Source organism: Polistes fuscatus, unplaced genomic scaffold, assembly GCF_010416935.1.
Source record: "Polistes fuscatus isolate 324 unplaced genomic scaffold, CU_Pfus_HIC Scaffold20, whole genome shotgun sequence".
NCBI lineage: Eukaryota > Metazoa > Arthropoda > Insecta > Hymenoptera > Vespidae > Polistes > Polistes fuscatus.
Window position 1 is genome coordinate 1,320,674 of NW_025113097.1, and position 6,683 is coordinate 1,327,356.

Here is a 6,683-nt window from a genome sequence, read left to right on the forward strand (position 1 = left end):
TGTAGAGATGCCATGGGAATCATTTTACAAATAGAATGCAGCAGCAGTTTATAAGGATCTTTAATAAGCAAACATAATATCTGTATTGGGAATAAACCAATATTATAAATATTTTTGTCCATTTAAAAGCATGTGATTCAAAGAAACAAAACTATTTAAAGATCTTATTCTTTCTGCCATAGGTGATCAATCATTAAACTGGAAGAAAGGAAAGATAATTTTCAATTCGATAAGCAAAATCCAAATACACTGTAATCGTGAGAGATCTAGGAAGACAGTGTGGAAAGGGTTTTGTTCTCACCCGGAAGGAAAAGTATTAATGTAATTTAGAATCTACTATCAAAAGATTGAAGAATGAATGCATCCTGATTAACTAAAAATTTAAAGACAAAAAGGAATCATATTATATTAAGAATCTTTTCTTATACAAATTGTATTGCCAAGCCTCCGTACCAGGTCTAATGAAAGCTATTATTGTTAATCGACTCAGAGATAAAGTATTGGGGACTTGTATTAACTAATTTCTTTTTTGTAGAGATTCCAGGGAATCATTTGCAAATAGATGCAGCACCAGTTTAAAGGATCTTTTAAAAGGCAAACATAAATTTCTTCTTGGGAAAAACCAATCTATAATATTTTCTAAAAAAAATATTTATTCAAAGTATTAAAGATGATTCTTTCTGCATAGGTGTTCAATCATGTACTGGAAAAGAGAGACTATGATTTTTCACTACGTTAAGAAGAATCCAACAACACTTTAATCATGAAAGATTTAGGAAGACACAGGTGAACGTGCTACGTTCTCACACGGAAGGAAACCATGTACTATAATATTTATAAAATAATTCAAGAAAGAAAGCATCCTGATATTACAAATTTAAAAGACAAATAGGAATCATATTTATATAAGGGATTCTTTTCTTTACAAATTGTATTGCCAAGCCTCGACTAGGTAATAAAAAAATTATTGGTAATCGACTTACTAGAAAATTTTGAGGACTCGTATCAATGAATTTCTTTTTTGTAGAGATGCCATGGGAATCATTTTACAAATAGAATGCAGCAGCAGTTTAAAGGATCTTTTAATACTCAAACATAATTATCTTGTATTGGGAATAAACCAATATTATAATAATTTCTTAAAAAATATTTATTCAAAGTATTAAAGATCTTATTCTTTCTGCATAGGTGATCATTCATTAAACTAGAAGAAAAGAAAAAATAATTTTCAATTAGATATGAAAAATCGAAAAACACTGTAATCATGAAAGATTTAGGAAGACACCGGTGAACGTGCTACGTTCTCACACTGGAAGGAAACTATGTACTATATTATATCAAAATAATTCAAGAAAGAAAGCATCCTGATTATTACAAATTTAAAAGACAAATAGGAATCATATTATATAAGGGATTCTTTTTCTTATACAAATTGTATTGCCTAGCCTCGTAACCAGGTAATGAAAGATATTATTGTTAATCGACTCACTAGAAAATATTGAGGACTTGTATTAACTAATTTCTTTTTTGTAGAGATGCCATGGGAATCATTTTACAAATAGAATGCAGCAGCAGTATAAAGGATCTTTTAATAGGCAAACATAATTATCTTGTATTGGGAATAAACCAATATTATAATAATTTCTTAAAAGATATTTATTCAAAGTATTAAAGATCTATTCTTTCTGCATAGGTGATCAATCATTAAACTGGAAGAAAGGAAAGATAATTTTCAATTCGATAAGCAAAATCCAACTACACTGTAATCGTGAGAGATCTAGGAAGACAGTGTGGAAAGGGTTTTGTTCTCACCCTGGAAGGAAACTATGTATTATAATATACTATCAAAAGAATTGAAGAATGAATGCATCCTGATTACTAAAAATTTAAAAGACAAAAAGGAATCATATTATATTAAGAATTCTTTTCTTATACAAATTGTATTGCCAAGCCTCGTACCAGGTAATGAAAGATATTATTGTTAATCGACTCACTAGAAAATATTGTGGACTTGTATTAACTAATTTCTTTTTTGTAGAGATTCCATGGGAATCATTTTGCAAATAGAATGCAGCAACAGTTTAAAGGATCTTTTAAAAGGCAAACATAAATTTCTTTTATTGGGAATAAACCAATATTATAATATTTTCTAAAAAAATATTTATTCAAAGTATTAAAGATCTTATTCTTTCTGCATAGGTGATCATTCATTAAACTAGAAGAAAAGAAAAAATAATTTTCAATTAGATATGAAAAATCGAAAAACACTGTAATCATGAAAGATTTAGGAAGACACCGGTGAACGTGCTACGTTCTAACACTGGAAGGAAACTATGTACTATAATATTATATCAAAATAATTCAAGAAAGAAAGCATCCTGATTATTACAAATTTAAAAGACAAATAGGAATCATATTATATAAGGGATTCTTTTCTTTTACAAATTGTATTGCCAAGCCTCGTACTAGGTAATAAAAAAAATTATTGGTAATCGACTTACTAGAAAATTTTGAGGACTCGTATCAATGAATTTCTTTTTTGTAGAGATGCCATGGGAATCATTTTACAAATAGAATGCAGCAGCAGTTTAAAGGATCTTTTAATACTCAAACATAATTATCTTGTATTGGGAATAAACCAATATTATAATAATTTCTTAAAAAATATTTATTCAAAGTATTAAAGATCTTATTCTTTCTGCATAGGTGATCATTCATTAAACTAGAAGAAAAGAAAAAATAATTTTCAATTAGATATGAAAAATCGAAAAACACTGTAATCATGAAAGATTTAGGAAGACACCGGTGAACGTGCTACGTTCTCACACTGGAAGGAAACTATGTACTATAATATTATATCAAAATAATTCAAGAAAGAAAGCATCCTGATTATTACAAATTTAAAAGACAAATAGGAATCATATTATATAAGGGATTCTTTTCTTATACAAATTGTATTGCCTAGCCTCGTAACCAGGTAATGAAAGATATTATTGTTAATCGACTCACTAGAAAATATTGAGGACTTGTATTAACTAATTTCTTTTTTGTAGAGATGCCATGGGAATCATTTTACAAATAGAATGCAGCAGCAGTATAAAGGATCTTTTAATAGGCAAACATAATTATCTTATATTGGGAATAAACCAATATTATAATAATTTCTTAAAAAATATTTATTCAAAGTATTAAAGATCTTATTCTTTCTGCATAGGTGATCATTCATTAAACTAGAAGAAAGGAAAGATAATTTTCAATTAGATAAGAAAAATCGAAAAACACTGTAATCATGAAAGATTTAGGAAGACACAGGTGAAAGTGTTCCGTTCTCACACTGGAAGGAAACCATGTACTATGATATTCTGTCAAAAGAATTGAAGGAAACCATGTACTGTAATATTCTTTCAAAAGAATAGAAGAAGGAATGCATCATGGTTATTATAAATTTAAAAGTCAAATAGGAAATACATTGCATTAGGATATTCCTAACATATATAAAGTATATTATTTAGTATTGTACTTCGTAATTGAAAATACTATTATACATCGACTGGCAATAATTTATCTAAAGGAAACTATTCTTTTTGAATAATAAATTGTTAAAGCAGAAAGGCCATAGATAAGAAATATTGAAAAAATGTCTTAATTTCGTAAATCTAAAGGAGAAGAAAATAATGCTGTCAGAAAATTAAATTCTACTGATCATCAAAGTCTTTCACTTGCTTTTTAAGATTTAACTGTACTTGTGCTATATAATTTCTAATAAGGATCATTCATTATTTAATGGTACGTTGATAGAAAAGAAATACTAAAAACATTTCTAGTATCTTTTCTTATCTATACAACAAGAATATACTGTAGATTTTTCAATTTTACATGAGATAGTGTAACAAACTAATAGTTTCATTTCCTTTGTAGGGTTTTTTGTGCAATTTCTTAAATGAAAAAGAGATTAAAGGAATATTCTAGTAGCACAAAATTTGGGTAGAAAAGAAGAAAACTGTAGTATCATGAAGAAACATATCACACTATTATGCCACATTGTGGTGGCATTACATAATATAAAATGTATTTGTTGTTTCGTTTAACGATTGCTAGATAAATCTTTTTTTAAATAATATGCTTATATATTTGATACCGGGTGTGATTTCATAAGTGAAGATACGAAATGAATTATTTACTACATATATCTATAATTTAAAGCGCAGAGTAGTGTTTTAATAGCTCAATAATGTAACAAATTCATTGTAATTTTTAAGACGATGTCATACCATGATTGTACATTTAATATTACTTATTAATATATTTTATAAAAATATTTGTGCATTAGCATATTTTATTTACATATACGTAAAGTATAATATAATTAATTTAACTATCATTAATGAATTAAAATAAAATTTAAATGTTTGGCGAATTTTATAGACTCCTTGGAATAATGTAATAAGAGATAATTAAAAAAAAAAAAAAATGATAATCACAGTAAAATATCTTATTTAGGTCACTATTGAGAATATTAATATAATTTTTGGATTATTTATATTCTCTTCCTTTTTTTCTATATTCATAGAACTAATATTATAAAAGACTATAAATAATATTTAATAGCTTGGAAAAATATTAATGAATGTATTTATCGATATATAATATATCTATATATACTGTGAAAGGCATTTAAATGCCACCCTCGAATCAAAATTTTGACGTTTTTCTGATTTCACATAGGAATCCATATGTTCCGGTATTTTAAATCCGGTATTTTAAATTTGTCGTGACGTCACAAAAATGAAAATTTGGTAATAGGATCACAGGATGATACAAGAGCTCTTCGAAGAGAGTAGGAAACAAGTGCGCTGATTGGTTAATAATAGCCCAGCTCAACCAATCAGAAATCCACTAAGAGCCGATTGGCCAATTTTCAACCAATCAGCGCTCTCATATATAGAGAGCTGATTGGCTATTTATCAACCAATCAGCGCACTAAAGCTGATTGGCTATTAATACCAATCAGCGCACTATTAGGAGCTGATTGGCTATTTATCAACCAATCAGCTCTCATATATAGCCTAGAGAGCGCTGATTGGCTAAAATTGGCCAATCAGCGCTCTTAGGATTTCTGATTTGCTGGGTCTATTTATCAACCAATCAGCACTTCGTTTCCTACTCTCTTCGAAGAGCTCTTGTATCATCCTGTGATCCTATTACCAAATTTTCATTTTTGTGACGTCACGACAAATTTAAAATACCGGATTTAAAATACCGGAACATATGGATTCCTATGTGAAATCAGAAAAACGTCAAAATTTTGATTCGAGGGTGGCATTTAAATGCCTTTCACAGTATATATAGATATATTATATATATCGATAAATACATTCATTAATATTTTTCCAAGCTATTAAATATTATTTATAGTCTTTTATAATATTAGTTCTATGAATATAGAAAAAAAGGAAGAGAATATAAATAATAATAATTTTTATCCAAAAATTAAAATATTAATACTTCTCAATAGTGACCTAAATAAGATATTTTACTGTGACGAAAATTAGAATAATGTGATATTTTTTATCATTTTTTTTTTTTTTTAATTATCTCTTATTACATTATTCCAAGGAGTCTATAAAATTCGCCAAACATTTAAATTTTATTTTAATTCATTAATGATAGTTAAATTAATTATATTATACTTTACGTATATGTAAATAAAATATGCTAATGCACAAATATTTTTAGAAAATATATATTAATAAGTAATATTAAATGTACAATTATGGTATGACATCGTCTTAAAAATTACAATGAATTTGTTACATTATTGAGCTATTAAAACACTACTCTGCGCTTTAAATTATAGATATATGTAGTAAATAATTCATTTCGTATCTTCACTTATGAAATCACACCCGGTATCAAATATATAAGCATATTATTTAAAAAAAGATTTATCTAGCAATCGTTAAACGAAACAACAAATACATTTTATATTATGTAATGCCACCACAATGTGGCATAATAGTGTGATATGTTTCTTCATGATACTACAGTTTTCTTCTTTTCTACCCAAATTTTGTGCTACTAGAATATTCCTTTAATCTCTTTTTCTTTTAAGAAATTGCACAAAAAACCCTACAAAGGAAATGAAACTATTAGTTTGTTACACTATCTCATGTAAAATTGAAAAATCTACAGTATATTCTTGTTGTATAGATAAGAAAAGATACTAGAAATGTTTTTAGTATTTCTTTTCTATCAACGTACCATTAAATAATGAATGATCCTTATTAGAAATTATATAGCACAAGTACAGTTAAATCTTAAAAAGCAAGTGAAAGACTTTGATGATCAGTAGAATTTAATTTTCTGACAGCATTATTTTCTTCTCCTTTAGATTTACGAAATTAAGACATTTTTTCAATATTTCTTATCTATGGCCTTTCTGCTTTAACAATTTATTATTCAAAAAGAATAGTTTCCTTTAGATAAATTATTGCCAGTCGATGTATAATAGTATTTTCAATTACGAAGTACAATACTAAATAATATACTTTATATATGTTAGGAATATCCTAATGCAATGTATTTCCTATTTGACTTTTAAATTTATAATAACCATGATGCATTCCTTCTTCTATTCTTTTGAAAGAATATTACAGTACATGGTTTCCTTCAATTCTTTTGAC